The sequence below is a fragment of the Macaca nemestrina genome, chromosome 4, assembly GCF_043159975.1.
Source record: "Macaca nemestrina isolate mMacNem1 chromosome 4, mMacNem.hap1, whole genome shotgun sequence".
Lineage (NCBI taxonomy): Eukaryota > Metazoa > Chordata > Mammalia > Primates > Cercopithecidae > Macaca > Macaca nemestrina.
The window spans coordinates 157121248-157138915 of NC_092128.1; the positions used below are offsets into that span (position 1 = coordinate 157121248).

At 38.0% G+C, this 17668-nt stretch overlaps 1 long non-coding RNA gene across 3 annotated transcripts in view; it reads left to right on the forward strand.

The window, feature by feature from the left end:
- LOC105483455 (uncharacterized) overlaps window positions 1-17668 on the forward strand; it is a 223265-nt gene that overhangs the window by 23656 nt on the left and 181941 nt on the right. The window lies entirely within an intron of this gene.

Sequence of the window (17668 nt, forward strand, 5' to 3'; positions counted from 1 at the left end):
TTTCTTTAACCAGTCCACCATTAATGGGCATATAGGTTGATTCCATGTCTTTGCTATTGTGAATAGCATTGCAATGAACATTCATGCGCATGTGTCTTTGTGGTAGAACAATTTATATTCCTTTGAGTGTATTCCAAATAATAGGATTGCTGGATTGAATGGTAGTTCTGTTTTAAGTTCTTTGAGAAATCTCCAAACTGCTTTCTACAGTGGCTGAACTAATTTACATTACTACCAGCATTTATAAGTCTTCCCTTTTCTCTGCAACCTTCCAAAATCTGTTAATTTTTGGCCATTTAATAATAGCCGTTCTGACTGGTGTGAGATGGTATCTCATTGTGGTTTTGAATTGCATTTTTTCTATTGATTAGTTATATTGAGGATTTTTTTTTCATATGCTTGTTGGCTTTGTGTATATCTTCTTTTAAGAAGTGTCTATTCATACCCTTTGTCCATTTTTCAGTGGAGTTATTTCGTTTCTTTGCTTGTAGATTTGCTTAAGTTCCTTATAGATTCTGAATATTAGACCTTTCTCAAATAGTTTGCAAATATTTGCTCCCATTCTTTGGTTGTCTGTTTACTCTGTTGATAGTTTCTTTTGCTATGCAGGAGCTCTTTAGTTTAATTAGGTCACACTTGTCAATTTCTGTTTTTGTTACCATTGCTTTTGGAGTCTTTGTCATGAAATCTTTGCAAAGTCCAGTGTCCAGATTGGTATTTCATAGGATTTTCTAGTAGGGTTTTTATAGTTTTAGGTTTTGCATTTAATTATTTAATCTATCTTGAGTTGATGTTTGCATATGGTGAAAGGAAGTGGTCTAGTTTCAATCTTCTGCATATGGTTAGCCAGTTATCCCAGTACCATTTATTGAATAGGGAATGATTTCCCCATTGCTTGTTATTGCCAGCTTTTTCAAAGATCAGATGGTCGTAGGTGTGTGGCTTTTTCTCTTGGTTCTCTTCTCTGTTCCATTGGTCTATATGCCTGTTTTTGTACCAGTACCATGCTGTTTTGGTTACTATAGCCTTGTAATACAGTTTGAAGTTGGGTAGTGTGATGCCTCTGGTTTTGTTATTTTTACTTAGGATTTTTACTTAGCTTTGGCTATTTGGGTTCTTTTTGATTCCATATACATTTTAGAATAGTTTTGTGTAATTCTGTAAAAATTGTTGTTGGTAGTTTGATAAAAATAGCATTGAATCTGTAAATTGCTTTGGGTAGTACGTCCATTTTAACAATAGAAATTCTTCCTATCCATGAGCATGGAATGTTTTTCCATTTGTTTGTGTCTTCTCTGATTTCTTTCAGCAGTGCTTTGTAATTCTCACTGTAGAGATTTTTCGCACCTGTCTAATTAGCTGTGTTCCTAGGTATTTTATTCTTTTTGTGGCTATCATGAATGGAATTGTGTTCTTGATTTGGTTCTCAGCTTGAGCATTATTGTTATATAGAAATGCTACTGATTTTTGTACATTGATTTTGTATCCTGAAACTTTGCTAAAGTTGTTTATGAGATCTAGGAGCCTCTGGGCAGAGACTGTAGGGTTTTCTAGGTATAGAATCATGTTATCTGCTAAGAGAGTTTGACTTTTTCTCTTTCTTTTTGAATGCCTTTTATTTCTTCTCTTTTCTGATTCCTCTCGCTAGGACTTCCAGTGCTATGTCGAAGAGGAGTGGTGAGAGTGGGCATCCTTATCCTGTTCTGGTTCTCAAAGGAAATGCTTCCAGCTTGCCTATTCCATGGGATATTGACTGTGGGCTTGTCATAGATGAACCTTATTATTTTGAGATATGGTCCTTCAATGCATAGTTTGTTGAGAGTTTTTAACATGAAGAGATGTTGAATTTTATGGAAAGTCTTTTATTCATCTATTGAGATGATCAGGCAGAATTTATTTTTAGTTCTTTTGTTGTAATGAATTATATTCTTGCCTTGCGTATGTCAAACCAACCTTGCATCCCAGGAATAAACCTACTTGATCATGGTAGATTAGCTTTTTGATGAGACATACTAATTCTTGGTGGAATGAAATAATTCTGAAATTTCCTGACAGTTTTCTTCTTAACTGTTTGCTCTTTTTTCTCACTACTCTTCATTAGATCTTCCATCACTTATGACTCCCAGGTTTATTTTTGGACAGAGAGGAATCATTTGCATGTGTGTGTATAAGTGTGTAGAGTAGGAGATCTTCTAGAAATATAACTTTTCTTTTCCCTTTAGCACTTGTTTTCTGTGTATATGTGCCCGCTCCTGTAAATAGATGCATAGGCTTATTTAGGTCTTGTGGAGTGTGCTATGTAAACCTTGAAGAAACATTGAGTAAGATGATCATCATTAGATTTGAGATAATTGGAAATTTTAGTTCGTTCTAATCTCTTTGCTTACTTCATAAATTAAATTACTTTCTCTATGAGGGAAGAGTGGTCATATTGCTGATTAAACTTAGAGTAGCACTGAGAAAATAATATTTGTAGAATGTATGTTTTAGGCAAATTTTATTATAAAAGCATTAGGTAGTAATGATAAATTCCTTTTTATAAATGTCCCTAATTTTTGCATCTAATTTAAAGTGAACTTTTTTGAAATACCACCTGGTCTTGAAAATACATCAGAAAAGAGTTTGAAACACAACTGAAAACACATGTAGGATCATGCTGATGTTGGTTAAATGATTCTTCTAAGGCAGTCCAAGCTAGTAACTTTTGCAATGCCTCATCATCTAGATATTTCTCTCACCTGTGCTGTCATGTGGCTTGTAGTTGTCTAAGTGTCTTATTAGTGTAAAGAACATTTGTTTAGAATAGATGGAATTTTGAGCCTTCCTGCTCTCCCTGGACTGCTGAAAATGATCTAATTCACACAGACTCCCTTAGTGCACCATACATGGTGCAGGAAGTCATAGCTGAGCATATTTTGAGTTTGAGTATAATGTTGATGAGATGGGCTTTACAGGCCAGTTAGCTTCCTTGTGTTCCTGACTTCATACAAGCTCCATACAATTAAATTCATTTAATCACTTGTCAGACACATAGAGCAAGAGAACTAGGTCAAAGTTTGCCTTTGGGTCAGTGAAATGAACTACCTAGAAAAAGGAATCTAGTTCTAGAAAAAGGAATCAAGACTCATATCACATTTCTCTTGTGACCATCAGAGCATTTCATGAAATATACTATTTAATAATTTTGAAAAAAATTCGTACCATGCAGAATGCAGTATGGGCTAAGACATGTCAATTTAAACAGTATAGTAAGTTGTTAGAACATACTTGCAAAGATTTAAGTAGCAAAGAATAAAAAACCCAGGGGTGACTCTGAGATCTCATTTGGGTCATATATCATTTTATCTGCCTGGAAGCAAGACAGAAAGTCAACCTTCCAAGAAAAAAATTGTTCTCTCCTCTTTTATTTTTTTGATTTCACACCCTCCCTAATCACACATTTCCAGGAGAATGCAATCATGTAAATGTTTTGAAATATTGTAAATCAAATCATGAAAAAAAATGATACCAGTTTCTATTCCTTTTTGAAAGTCATATTTCCTATACTATTTTTATTTTATTTTACAAAAGGCATGTTCTAGAAAATCATAGACAACACATTGTGTGTGTGTGTATATGTATGTATATATACACTGAAACCTCTGGCTCTCAGGTTCAAGAGATCCTCATGCCTCAGCCTCCCAAGTAGCTGGAACTTCAGGCATGTGCCACCATGCTCAGCTAGTTTTTGTATTTTTAGTGGAGACAGGGTTTTGCCATGTTGGCCAGGCTGTTTTCGAGCTCCTGACCTCAGGTTTTCCACTTGCTTCAGCCTCCCAAAGTATTGGAATTATAGGCATGAGTCACCACGCCCGGCCCACACATTGTATTGTATACTTGAAAATAGTTAAATAATCAGGAGCACTGAACCAATAACGTGTAAATTTTCTAGTCAATGTGCATAAATTAATATATATATAGATGCATGAAAATAAAGAATCCAACTTTTGTACCACTTTGCATGTGAAGGCAGTATTGGAGCAAAACACATTTTGAACACTTTTCTATTTTCTATGAAATATTTTTCAAAAGAGTTTTCAAGGTTCTTGTTCTGTGTCTCTGATAGAGTCCTTCCTCAAAGTTACATTAGTTTGTATTCCAATGTGCAAAAAAGGAATTAATAGGTTTAACTCTTAAATTTCCATATACAACAGTTAAATTAAATGGGATACTCCCAGCGGAATGCCTAAGGAAAAACTAAGTAAATAAATGAACACACACACACACAAGATTATCCTTAGTCTTTCCAAGGCCCCCTATTGCCTCCACATACCTTGTTAAGGATTTGTGCCTCCCAAATTTCCTAGGTTAAAGTCGACCCCCTTGTACCTCAGTGTGTGACTTTATTTGAAGATAAGGTAATTGCAGATGCAATTAGTTAGGATGTTTTCATCAGGGTGCACCCTAAGCCTGTATGACTGCTGCCTTCATAAAGGGGGACCTTTGGACACAGGCATGCATAGGGAAGACGATGTGAAGACACAGAAAGAAGGGCCATCTCCAACCAAAGAGAAAGGCCTGAAATACATCCTTCCCTCACAGCTCTCAGAAGGAAACAATTCTGTTGACATCTTGATTTCAGACTTCCAGCCTCCAGAACCATGACAGAATAAATTTCTGTTAAGTTGAAAAAAAAAAGATTATCTTCCTGCAAACAAAAATGTAGTAAGTTTTAAATGCACAGATGAATTCAAAAGAAGAAAGGAAAACGTTATGTGCCAAAAATGAAGTGGCAACTAATCCCCAGAGTGCTAGGTGCATAAACTCACCATGCAGTTTTTGGGGGTCTCAGTCCTTGTAACTAAAGAGCTCTGTTTTAAGACTTTTTCAGGGGCTGGATATGAAGTCTAGGATTTGACTGGCCTTTGGATCTAAGATCAATACACAAGCCAAAATTGTTGAAGAGCTATCCCATTGAGAAAAATTATATACTAAGGGGAGAAAAGAGGAAGACATCGCTAGTGCAGGGCAACAGGGAGATTTTTCTATCTGGGACCTGAGTGAAAATAAAAATGAAACACAACAAGAGTGGTCTTTTCTGAGAAATCAAAACCCCTGGTTCTAGGACTTACAAATTAAGAAGCCATATTTACACTTTACTGCTGATGCTGACACTCCAAGCTGAAGAATTAACATAAAAATTGGTCTCAGGTGGGGGATACTGTTGACTCTCTTGCAGAAGGCTTTGCGAAACTATGCTGGAATTAGAGTGCATGATTCAGGTCACATGGAAATCCTCCTGCAAAATAGCTCAAAACACAAGAGGAGATTTAAAAAGACGGAGAGTAGAACTTCTAGAATTTTGTATAATAGAACAATCTGAGAAGACTGTAGAATAAGGTTGTTTTAAAGTACAAACATAGAAATTGAAGCAATAGGAAGAAAATACTGCTTTTAAAAACCAAATAGAATTTATTGGAAATAAAAGTTTCATTTGTTCCTAAGAACAACTGATAAGGTAAAAGAAGTGTCTTTATAAATTATCTTTTATCTGATAAGGTAAAATAAGTTTATTTATAAATTATTTATAAAAGAAGTTCTTTATAAATCATCTCATTTTAGGCCTTCTGTTATAGAAACACAAAATGGACTTAAACACAGGCAAAACTAATCTACTATGCTAGAGTGGAGAATACTTGTTCCTTTTGCAGAAAGTGTTGACAGGGAAGGAACACAAGGAAACTTGCTGGGCTCATAAATGTTCTATATCTTGATCAGTGTGGTGATTACACAGGTATATAGACATATAAATATTGTATGCTACAATTTCTAAAATTTAATGTACTATACGTAGTTTATAACTCAAGAAGAGGTAAAAAAAAAAAAACCAATTGGATTTTGTTTAAAAAGAAGACAAAGGAAATAATACCTGCAAGATATCAAACAAGGAGGTCCTAATTCTCATTTCTTTCACAAAATAATGAATAAACAACTATATGACAAATAACATAATGAAGGGGGAGCTCTGGAATATAGCAAAGGAGTAGCACAAACCCTGTGGAGCAGAGAAACCTAGCATGGCTGCACAGAATAGGGTGGGAAACACCTTGTCTGGGCCACTCCATTGCCCGGTCTGGATTATCTCAGAGGCAAGAGGTACTTCCTTCTGCATGGAAAGGGTGAGACGGAAGATCCCAGTGGCCCTCATTATTACCACAGACACCAGCAGTGCTCACCAATGGATACCCCTGCAATCTTCACCAGTCCTGAGTCCAACATAGGGAGCGGCCTGGAGTCCATGCTGCTACACTTACCCATGAGAAGGAGCCAAGGCTGTGCCTTCTGCCCCATGAGCTGAGCAACTGTGGTTTCATGACATTTTAGAATTGGGGTTGCTGCTGTGCTGCACCCTGCTGTTAGGTCTTGAGTAGCCATTGTTTCCTTACATGCCTAGGGTCTTACTGTCACTGCATCCCACCACCTGGAGCCTGGGTTGCCCAGTGGGCCACAATCTCTGGGCCTAGGTTGCGGCCATAAGCCTGGGTCCCCACTGTGCCTGACCTTTTCAGCAGCCTTACTGCCACAGTGCCCTGTCTCCCCAGGGTGTGGGTTGCTGAGGCACCTTGCCTTCCTAGGGACTAGAGTTGCCACTGCACTGAGCCCTACACCCAGGAGCTTGAGTTGCTTTACCATCTGCCTCCCAGGAATTAGAGTCACTGCTGTGCTGTCCCATGACTTAAGACCTGAGTTGCTCTGGCATTCTGCCTTTCCAGGGACCAGAGTTACCTCTGTGCTGTGCTCCACCTCCTAGAACCTGAGGTTCTCTTCCACCCCACCATCCCAGGGATTGGTGATATTACTGTGCGGTGCACTGTTTCCAGGGCCTGAACTTCTGTGGTATCCCATCTTCCCAGAGACTGGAGTTACTGCTGTACTGTGTTCTGACTGCCTGGAGTCTGAGTTACCATTGTGCCCCACCCTCTGTGGCTGAGCTCCTACAGGGTCATGTCCATCCTGGGGTCATGTTGCTGCTGTACCATGCCCCTCAGAGCTGGAGTTCCCACTGCATCCTGACATATCAGGGGGCTTAGCACCACTGAGCTCCATCCTTCGTAGCCCTTGCTGTGGCAATACTCTGCCTTCACAGAGACTGGAGTCACCACTGTGCTGCATGTGGCTCTCAAGGCCTGAGCTACAGCTGTACCCCACAATTCCATGGGCCTTGCTGCCACTGTGCCCTGGCCTTTGAGACAGAGCTGCTGTGGAGCCATACCAACCCTGAAGCCTAAGTCACTGTTATGTCCACAAGTCCCTAGGGTCTCACTGCTGCTCTGAGGCGTGGACCAACACAGTAATGTGTCTCCCAGGTGCCCAAATGCTACTGCGCTGCTCCCTGCCCCTTGGGGCCAGAATCATAGTTGTGCCCTGACATGGAACTAGAGTTGCTGCTGTCCCCACCCTCCAAGACCTGAGTGGCCAGAGGATCACTTTACCCCTGGGCTGTGCTGCTTCTGTGCCTGTCTCTCAGGGTTCAAGCCATCATTATATCATATATCCCCAGGCCCAAGCCACTGAGATTAGCTCCAAAGGTCTAGACCATGGCAACATGGGTGATAAGTGCATGCCAGTGCCTTGGTACATCAATTTGCTCTCCAGGATCCAGGTGCCATGGCAGTTCACAAGCGCCTGAGCCCAGGAAGCCAGTTCTGCAGTGGCTCTGAGCACCTGTATCCTGAAACCCCATGCCACTGTGGCTGCCTGCAGGTCACATTAGACTTGACACCAAAAGGGATCCTCTTGGCTAGGTTTCCCCGCAATAGGGAAAAGGAGAGCAAGAGGACTCCAAGAGTCTTTGCTACTGAGGACCCCAACTGTCCACTTTGCCAGTGCCACTGCCACAAACACCTGAAACTGTAGCTGTTAATGCTTCTGCAGTCTTCATTAATGCTGACCTCAGCTGATGGAGCCACACAGAAACTGAACTGCTACATCTTTTTAAAACCAGAGCTACCCAACCAGTGCCATTGCATCTACCCACAGGTGATAGTCTTTACCCACTAAAACCAGTCTTTAAATTCTGGAAGGGATGACTGCTCCATCAAATGCATAGGCATCAGCACAAAATCATAAGAAACATGAAAATGCAAGGAAGCAACAGCACTAAAGGAACAAAATAATTTTAAAGTAACTGACCTCAAAGAAACAGAGATTTTAAAATTGTCTGAAAAGGAATTTAAAATAATTTTCTTTTAAAATATAAATTACAAAAAAGAACCAAATAGAAATTCTGGAGCTGAAGAATACAATGAATGGAATGAAAAATATAAGCATCAAAAGCAGACTTAAGCAAAAGAAAGAATTTGTAACTTGAAGACATGTCATTTGAAATTACAGGTTGAATGTCCCTAATCTGAAAATCCTAAATTTGAAATGCTTCAAAATCTGCAACTTTTTGAGTGCCAATATGATGCTGAAAGGAAACACTCATTGGAGCATTTAGGATTTAGCATTTTTGGGTTAAGGAAGTTGAACCAGTAAGTATAATGCAAATATTCAAAAATCCAAGAAATACTTGTTAATTTGGTGTTCTTGCAAGGGTGAACACCTTTCAAGTGTCTCACCCTTTCAATTGTCTTGAAAATTGAAAACACTCTCTTCCTAAGAATTTCAGATAAGGGATACTCAACCTGTATCTAGTTAGAGAAGAAAAAAGAAAAAAGTTAAGAAATTCTATGAGATTTATGGGACACCACTATGCAAACTGATGTATACATTATGGAAATCTCAGAGGGAGAAGAGAGAGAAAGGGCAAGAAAGTTTATTTAAAGAAATGATGGCCGAAAACTTTCTAATTTTGGGAGAGATATGGACATCACAAACTGTGAAACTCAAAAGTCCCCAAATGGATTCAACACTAAGAGTCCTTTAGCAAGACACGTTATATTAAATTGTCAAGAGTTGGACAGAATTTGAAAGCAGCAATAGAAAAGTGACATGGCACATACAGAGGAATGACTATTAGACTGTCAGCAGATTTCTCAGCAGAAACCTTATAGCCTGGAGACGATGGGATGATATATTCAAAGTGCTAAAAGGAAAATATCATCCACCAAAAAGACTACATCTAACAAAGATGTCCTTCCAAAATAAAGTAGAAATAAAAGCTTTTCCAGACATGTAATAGGTGAGACAGTTCAATACCCCTAAACCCATCTTATAAGTAATGCTAACGGAAGCTCTTCCAGCAGAAATTATAGGACACTAACAACTAACATGAAGATGTATGTTGTATAAAATTCACTGATAGGAGCAAGATGACAGAATAGAAAACTCCACCAATTGACCCCACACACCCTTGCAAGAACACCAAGTTAACACATATCTTCAGAGAAAAAACACCTTTCCAAGAACCAACAATCAGATGAGCACTCACAGTATCTGGTTTTCACTTCATATAGCAGAAGGAGGCACTGAGGAGATAGAAAAAGCAGTCCTAAATCACCGATGTCATCCTTATGTCACCCCTGGCAGTGCCAAAGTGAGGCAGACAGTATCTCTGGGTGATGAGGGAAGAACACAGCAATTGTGAGCCATTGTACTCAGTGCTGTACTATTAGAGAAGAAAGGAAATCTGAACCAAACTTAGTTGATGTTAGCCCATGGAGGGAGCAGTTAAACTAGCCTGAGCCAGAGGAGAATCACTGATCCCAGCATTCTGAACTTGAGTGCCTGCAAACCTCACCACTGAGAGCTACAGCACTCCATGACTCCAAGTAAACATGAAAGGGAGTCTAGATCATAAGGACTGCAACTCTTGGGTGAGTCCTAATGCTGAACTAGGCCCAGAGACAGTGAACTGAGGGGGCATACAACATACTGAGACACCAGCAGGGACAGCCAAGGGAGTGCTGGCATCCCCCCACCCATAACCCAGGTTGCATAGCTCAAGATTCCAAGACAGTCCCCTTCCTTCCAGTTGAGGAGAAGAGAGGGAAGAATGGGGAGGACTTTGTCTTGCTTTTAGAATAGCAGCTCAGCCACAACACGATAAGGCACCAGCCAGAGCTGTTAGGCCCCTGTTCCAGGAACTAGCTCTCAAATGATGTTTCTAGGTACACCCTGGGCCATAAGAGAACCAGATGCCTTGAAGGAAAGGACCTAGTCCTGGCAGTATTTAACACCTGCTAACTGAAGAGTGCTTGGACCCTGAATAATCAGCAGAAAGTCCCAGGTACTATATTGAGGGTCTCAGGTGAACCTCTGAGACTTGACTGCCTTCAGATGAGACTCAGGATATTGCCAGCTATTGTTTTAGGAAAAACTCCTTCTGCTTGCAGAAATCCAAGGGAAAAGTAAAGGGGACTCTGTCTTTCACTTTAGGTACCAGCACAGACACAGTGGATTAGAGCACAAAGCAGGCTCTTGGGGTCCCCTATTCCAGGACTTGAATCTTGGATGGCATTTCTGGACCTGCCCTCGACCAGAGGGGAGCCCACTGCCCTGAAGAGAGGCCAGGCAGCATTTACAGACTTAAGCAGACTTAAGAGACCTTGAGCCTTATGGGAACATTGGTAGTAGTCTGGAAGTACTCCCTGTGACTTGGGGTCGTAGTGCCTACAGAATGAAACTCCTCTGACTTTGGAAAGGGGAGGAAATAGTGAGAAGGACTGCATCCTGTGGTTTGAGTGCCAGATCAGCTGTAATGTGATAGAAGACCAGGTTGACTTCTAAGGTTTTGACTCTAGTTCCCAACTCCTAAATGGCATTTCTGAATCTACCTGGGGCCTCAGAGATCTCACCGCACTGAAGGGAAGGACACAGGCCTGGCTGGCATGGCCATCTGCTCATTGTAGGGGCCAAGAGCTTTGAGTCAATACAGGAAGTAGCCAGGGAGTGGTTACAAAAGGTCTTCAGCAAGACCCAGTGCTGTGCTGGCTTCAGGTCTGACCCAGCACAGTCACAGTAGTGATAGCCACAAGGGTGCCAGTGTCACTCCACCTCTAGCTTTTGGTAGCTCAGAACACAAAGAGAGACTCTGTATGTTTGGGAGAAAGTAACAAAAGAGAACAAGAGTCTCTGGTAATCCAGGGAACTCTCCTGGATTCGGTCAAAAACCACCAAGGAGGTACCTCTACAAGTCTGCAAGAACCACAGTGCTACTGTGCTTGGGATGTCCCCTAAAGCAGATACAACTTAGATCACAAAACACAAGTCCTTTCAAATATCTGGAAAGGCTCCCCAAGAGGAATAGCTACAAATAACCCCAGACAGTGAAGACTACAATAAATACTTAACCTCCTTAATGCCCAGACACTGAAGAACATCTACTAGCATCAGCACCATCCAGGAAAACCTTATCTCACCAGGTAAACTAAATAAGGCACTAGGGACCAATCCTGGATAAACAGAGATATGTGACCTTTCAGAGAATTCAAAATGGATGTGTTGAGGAAACTCAAATAAATTCAGGATAACACAGAGAAGGAATTCAGAATTCTATTCAATAAATTAACAAAGAGATTAAAATGATTAAAAAGAATCAAGCAGAATTTCTGGAGCTGAAAAATGCAATTGGCATACTGAAGAATGCATCAGAGTCCTTTAGTAGCAGAACTGATCAAGCAGAAAAATTAGTGACCTTCAAGACAGGTTACTGAAAATGCACAGTCAGAGAAGACAAAAGAAGAAAGAATAAAAAAAAAAAAACAAAAAAAAACGAAACACAACTATGGGATCTAGAAAATAGCCTCCGAAGGGAAAATCTAAGAATTATTTACGTTAAAGAGAAGGTAGAGAAAGCAATAGGAGTAAGAGAAAATAACAGAGAACTTTCCAAACCTAGAGAAAGACATCAACATGCAAGTACAAGAAGGTTATAGAACACTAAGCAGATTTAATCCAAAGAAGACTATCTCAAGGTATTTAATAACCAGACTCCCAAAGGTCAAGGATAAACAAAAAAATCCTAAAATCAGCAAGAGACAAGAAACAAGTAACATACAATTAGAAAATAAACAAATAACATATGATTAATTTTATGTTATCTGTTTCTTTTCTTTTGATGCTTTTAGCTCTAATATGTCTGGCAACAGGCTTTTCAGTGAAAGCCTTACAGGCCAGGAGAGAGTGGCATGACATATTAATCATGCTCAAGGAAAATAACTTTTACCCTAAAATAGTATATCTGGTGAAAATATCCTTGAAACATGTAGGAGAAATAAGGACTTTTCCAGATAAACAAAAGCTGAGAGATTTCATCAATACCAGACCTGTTCTATAAGGTTCTATAAGGAATGTTAAAGTGAGTACCTCAATCAGAAAGAAAATAACATTAATGAGTAATAAATAATCACCTAAATGTACAAAACTTACTGGTAATAGTAAGTACACTGAAAAACACAGAACATTATAATACAGTAACTGTGGTGTGTAAACTACTATTATCCTAAGGAGAAAGATTAAATGATGAACCAATAAAAAATAATAACTACAGCAACTTTTCAAGACATAGTCAGTACAATAAGATATAAATAGAAACAACAAAAAGTCACAAAACAGGGGGATGAAGTTAAGACATAGAGTTATTCATTTTATTTTTGCTTGTTTGCTTGTTTATACAAAGAGCATTGTTGTTATCAGGTTAAAGTAATGGGTTATAAGATAGTATTTCCAAGCCTCATGGTAACCTCAAACCAAAAAACATACAATGGATACACGAAAAATAAAAAGCAAGAAACTAAATTATATCACCAGAAGACAAAGTTATTTGCACTAGTGCAAAACAGGAAGGAAAGAAAAAAAGGAAGAGAAGATCATAAAAGATCCAGAAAACAGATAACAAAATGGCAAGAATAATTCCTTACTTATCAATAATAGCACTGAATGTAAATGTCCTAAACTCTTCAATAAAAGGATATAGCATGGCTGAACGGATAAAAAAACAAGACCCTTTGGTCTGTTTCCTACAACAAACACACTTCACCTATAAAGAAACACATAGACTGAAAATAATGGGATGGGAGAAGATATTCCATGCCATTGAAAACCAAAACACAACAGGAGTGACTATACTTATATAAGACAAAATAGATTTCAAGACAAAAACTACAAGAACAGACAAAGAAGGTCACTATATAATGATGAAGGGGTCAATTCAGCAAGAGGATATAACAATTTTAAATATATATGCCCCCAACATGGGAGCACCCAAATATATACAGGAAATATTGTTAGAGCTAAGGAGAGGGATAGTTCCTGCTACAATAATAGTTGGAGACTTCAACACTTCACTTTCAGCATTGGACAGATCTTCCAGACCGAAAATCAACAAAGAAACATTAGACTTAATCTGCACTATAAATCAAGTGGATTTAATAAATATTTGCAGAACATTTTATTTAAGAGCTGATGAATACACATTTTTTCTTCAGTAAATAGATCATGCCCAAGGATAGACCCTATGTTAGGTCACAAAACAAATCTTAAAACATTTAAAAATTGAAATAATATTAAGAATCTTCTGTGACAACAATAGAATAAAAATAGAAACTAATAACAAGAAGTATTTTGGAAACTGTACAAGTACATGGAAATTAAGCCATGTACTCCTAACGACCAAGGGGTCAATGAAGAAATTAGTATGTAAATGACGAGTTGATGGGTGCTGACGAGTTGATGGGTGCAGCACACCAACATGGCACAAGTATACATATGTAACAAACCTGCACGTTATGCACATGTACCCTAGAACTTAAAGTATAATAATAATAAAAATAAATAAAAATAAATAAAAACAAAAGTCAAATATAAAAAAAAAAAAGAAGAAATTGAATAGCTTCTTGGAACAAATGATAATGGGAACAAAACATCCCAAACCCATGGGATACAGCAAAATAAGTACTAAGAGGGAAGTTTATAGCTATAAGTGCCTACAGCAAAAAGAGGAAAAACTTCAAATAAACAATCTAATGTTTCATCTTAAAGAACTAGAAAAGCAAGAGCAAAGCAAACCCAAAATTAGTAGCGGAAAAGATAAGAACAGAAATAAGTGAAATTGAAATGAAAAAAAAAATACAAAAGAGCAATGAAACAAAAAGTTGGTTTTCTAAAAAGTTGAACAAAATTGACAAACTTTCAGCCAGTCTGAGAAAAAAGAGAAGATCCAAATAAAGTCAGAAATGAAAAAAGAGACATTACAACTGATATGGCAGAAATGCAAGAGATCATTAGTGGTTACTATGAGCAACTCTATGCCAATAAATTGGAAATTCTAGAAGAAATGGAGAAATTTGTATATATATACAACCTACTAAGATTTAACTTGGGAGAAATCCAAATCCTGAACAGACCAATAACAAGTAACAAGACCAAAGCTATAATAAAATACCAATCCCACTCAAACTCTTCTAAAAGATAGAGGATGAGGAAATACTTCCAAACTCATTCTATTAGGTCAGCATTATATTAAAATCAGACAAAGACACCTCAATAAAATAAAACTACATGCCAATATCTCTGATGAATATTGATGCAAAAATCCTCAGCAAAATAGTAGCAAACTGAACAATACATTAGTATTAGTAGCAAATTAGTAGCAAACTGAACAATACATGTACAACAATACATTAGAAATATCATTCATCATGACCAAGTGAGATTTATCCCTGGGATGCAAGGATAGCTCATCATACATAAATCAATCAATGTGATACATTATATCAACAGAATGAAGAATAAAAATCATAGGATCATTTCAATTGATGCTAAAAAAGGAAGTTAATAAAATTTAACATCCCTTTATGATAAAAATTCTCAAAAAACCTGGAGACAGAAGACATATACCTCAACAAAATAAAAGTCATATATGACAGACCCAAGATAGTATCATACTGAATGGGGAAAAACTGAAAACCTTTACTCTATGATCTGGAACACAACAAGAATTCCTGCCATCACCATCATTATTCACCATAACACTGAAAGTCCTAGCTAGAGCGTTCAGACAAGAGAAGGCTATAAAGAACATCCACATTGGAAAGGAAGAAGTCAAATTATCCTTGTTTATAGATGATACGATCTTATATTTGGAAAAACCTAAATCCTCCACAGGAAAACTACTGAACCTGATAAAAGAAATTTGGTAAAAGAAATTTAGTAAAGTTGCAAGATACAAAATATACAAACAAAAATCTGTTGGTTTTGTTTTGTTTTGTTTTGTTTTGTTTGAGACAGGATCTCTCTCTGTTGCCCAGGCTGGAGTACAGTTGCCATTTCAGCTCACTCCAGCCTTGAATTCCCAGGCTAAAGTGATCTTCCCACCTCATCCCCCCAGCTACTGAGACTACAGGTGTGCACCACCCTATCTAGCATACACACACACACACACACACACACACACACACACACACACACACACAGATATATATATATATATATATTTGTAGAAACAAGATTCTATCATGTTTCCCAGGCTGGTCTCAAACTCCTGAGGCCAAGCAATTTACCTGCCTTGGCCTCCCAAAATGCTAAGATTACAGGTGTGTGCCACCATTCCTTGCCAAAACTCTGTATCATTTCTATATGCCAACAGTGAACAATATGAAAGAGAAATAAAGCAATGCAGTCCCATTTACAATAGCCACATGTAAAATTAAATACTTAGGAATTGACTTAACCAAAGGAATAAAACCTTTCTATAATGAAAAGTATAAAATACTGATAAAATAAATGTAAGAGAACACTGAAAGGTAGAAAAATATTCCATGTTCATGAATTGGAAGAATCAGTACTGTTGAAATGTTCACAATACCTGAAACAATTTACAGATTTAATGCCATATCTATAAGAATACCAATAACATTCTTCACAAAAATAGAAAAAACAATCCTAAAATTTATACAGAACCACAAATACCCAGAAAATCCAAAGCTATCCTCAGCAAAAAGAACAAAACTGGAGGAATTTCATTACCTGACTTCAAATGATACTACAAAGTTATAGTAACCAAAATAACATGGTGCTGACATAAAAACAAACACACAGGCACATAGACCAATAGATCAATGGAACAGGATAAAGAACCCAGAAGCAAATTTACAAACCTAGAGTGAAGTCATTTTTGATAAAGGTGCCAAGAACATACACTGGGGAAAAGACAGTATCTTCAAGAAATGCTCCCAGGAAAACTGGATATCTGTATGCAGAAGAACAAAAGTAGACCTCTATCTAACACTATAAATAAAAATAAAATCAAAATGGATTAAAGACTTAAACCTAAGACCCCAAACTATGAAACTACTACAAGAAAAATTCGGAGAAAATCTCCATGACATTGATCTGAGCATAGATTTCTTGAGTAGTGGTCCATAAGCATAGGGAACCAAGCCAAAAATGGAGAAATAGGAAAACATTAAGTTAAACATTAAGCTACCCAAGACTGGGAAATTTATAAACAAATGAGGTTTAATTGACTTACAGTTCCACATGGCTGGGGAGGTCTCAGGAAACTTACAATAATAGCAGAAGGGAAAGCAGGCATGTCTTACATGGTGGCAGGCGAGAGCGAAAGAGCATAGGGAAAACTGTCACTTATAAAACCGTCAGATCTAGTGAGAACTCACTGTCACAAGAACAACCTGGAGGAAAGCACCCCCATGATCCAATCATCTCCCACCACTTCCCTCCCCTTGCATGTGGGAATTACAATTCAGATTACAATTCCAGATAAGATTTGGGTGGGGACACAGCCAACTCATATCATTCACAAATATGCAGAGATTAAACAACATGCTTCTGAACAACCAATGGTTCAAAGATGAAATAGAAAGGAACATTTGTAAAACTTGTGAGACAAAGATGAAAACACAACATACCAAAAACCTAGGAGACGCAGCAAAAGCAGTTCTAAGAGGGAAATTTATAACAATAATTGTCTTCATTAAAACGTAGGAAGATCTAGGCCAGGCACCGTGGCTCACACCTATAATCCTAACGCTTTGGGAGGCAAGAGGTGGTCGCATCATGAGGTCAGGAGATCAAGACCATCCTGGCTAACATGGTGAAATCCTGTCTCTACTAAAATTACAATAAAAAATTCACTGGGCATAGTGGCACGCACCTGTAGTCCCAGCTACTTGGGAGGCTGAGGCAGGAGAATCGCTTGAACCCAGGAGGCGGAGGTTGCAGTGAGTCAAGATCGTGCCACTGCACTCCAGCCTGAGTGACAGAGCAAGAATCTGTCTCAAAAGAAAAAAAAAAGTAAGAAGATTTCAAACAACCTAATGTTATACCTAAGGAAACAGAAGAACAAACTAAACTTAAAGTAAGCATGAAAAAGAAAATAAGAGATATCAGAGCCAAAAAAAAAAAAAAAAACAAAAAAACCCAAAAGAATAACGAAATAGAAAAATCAATAAAACTAAGAGTTGATTTATTGAACAAATAAAATATATACACACTGTTCTGGACCAAGCAAAAAAAACAAAAAGGAAAAGACTAAATAAATAGAATCAGAAATGAAAGTGAAGACATTACAATAGATGCCTTTGAAATAAGGATAGAGACAAATATGAATAATTAATTATATGCTAATAAATTGGATAATCTACAGGAAAAAAATAAATTTATGTAAATATACAACCCACCAAAACGGAATCAGGAAAATAATGAAAGCCCGAATAGAGCAATAACA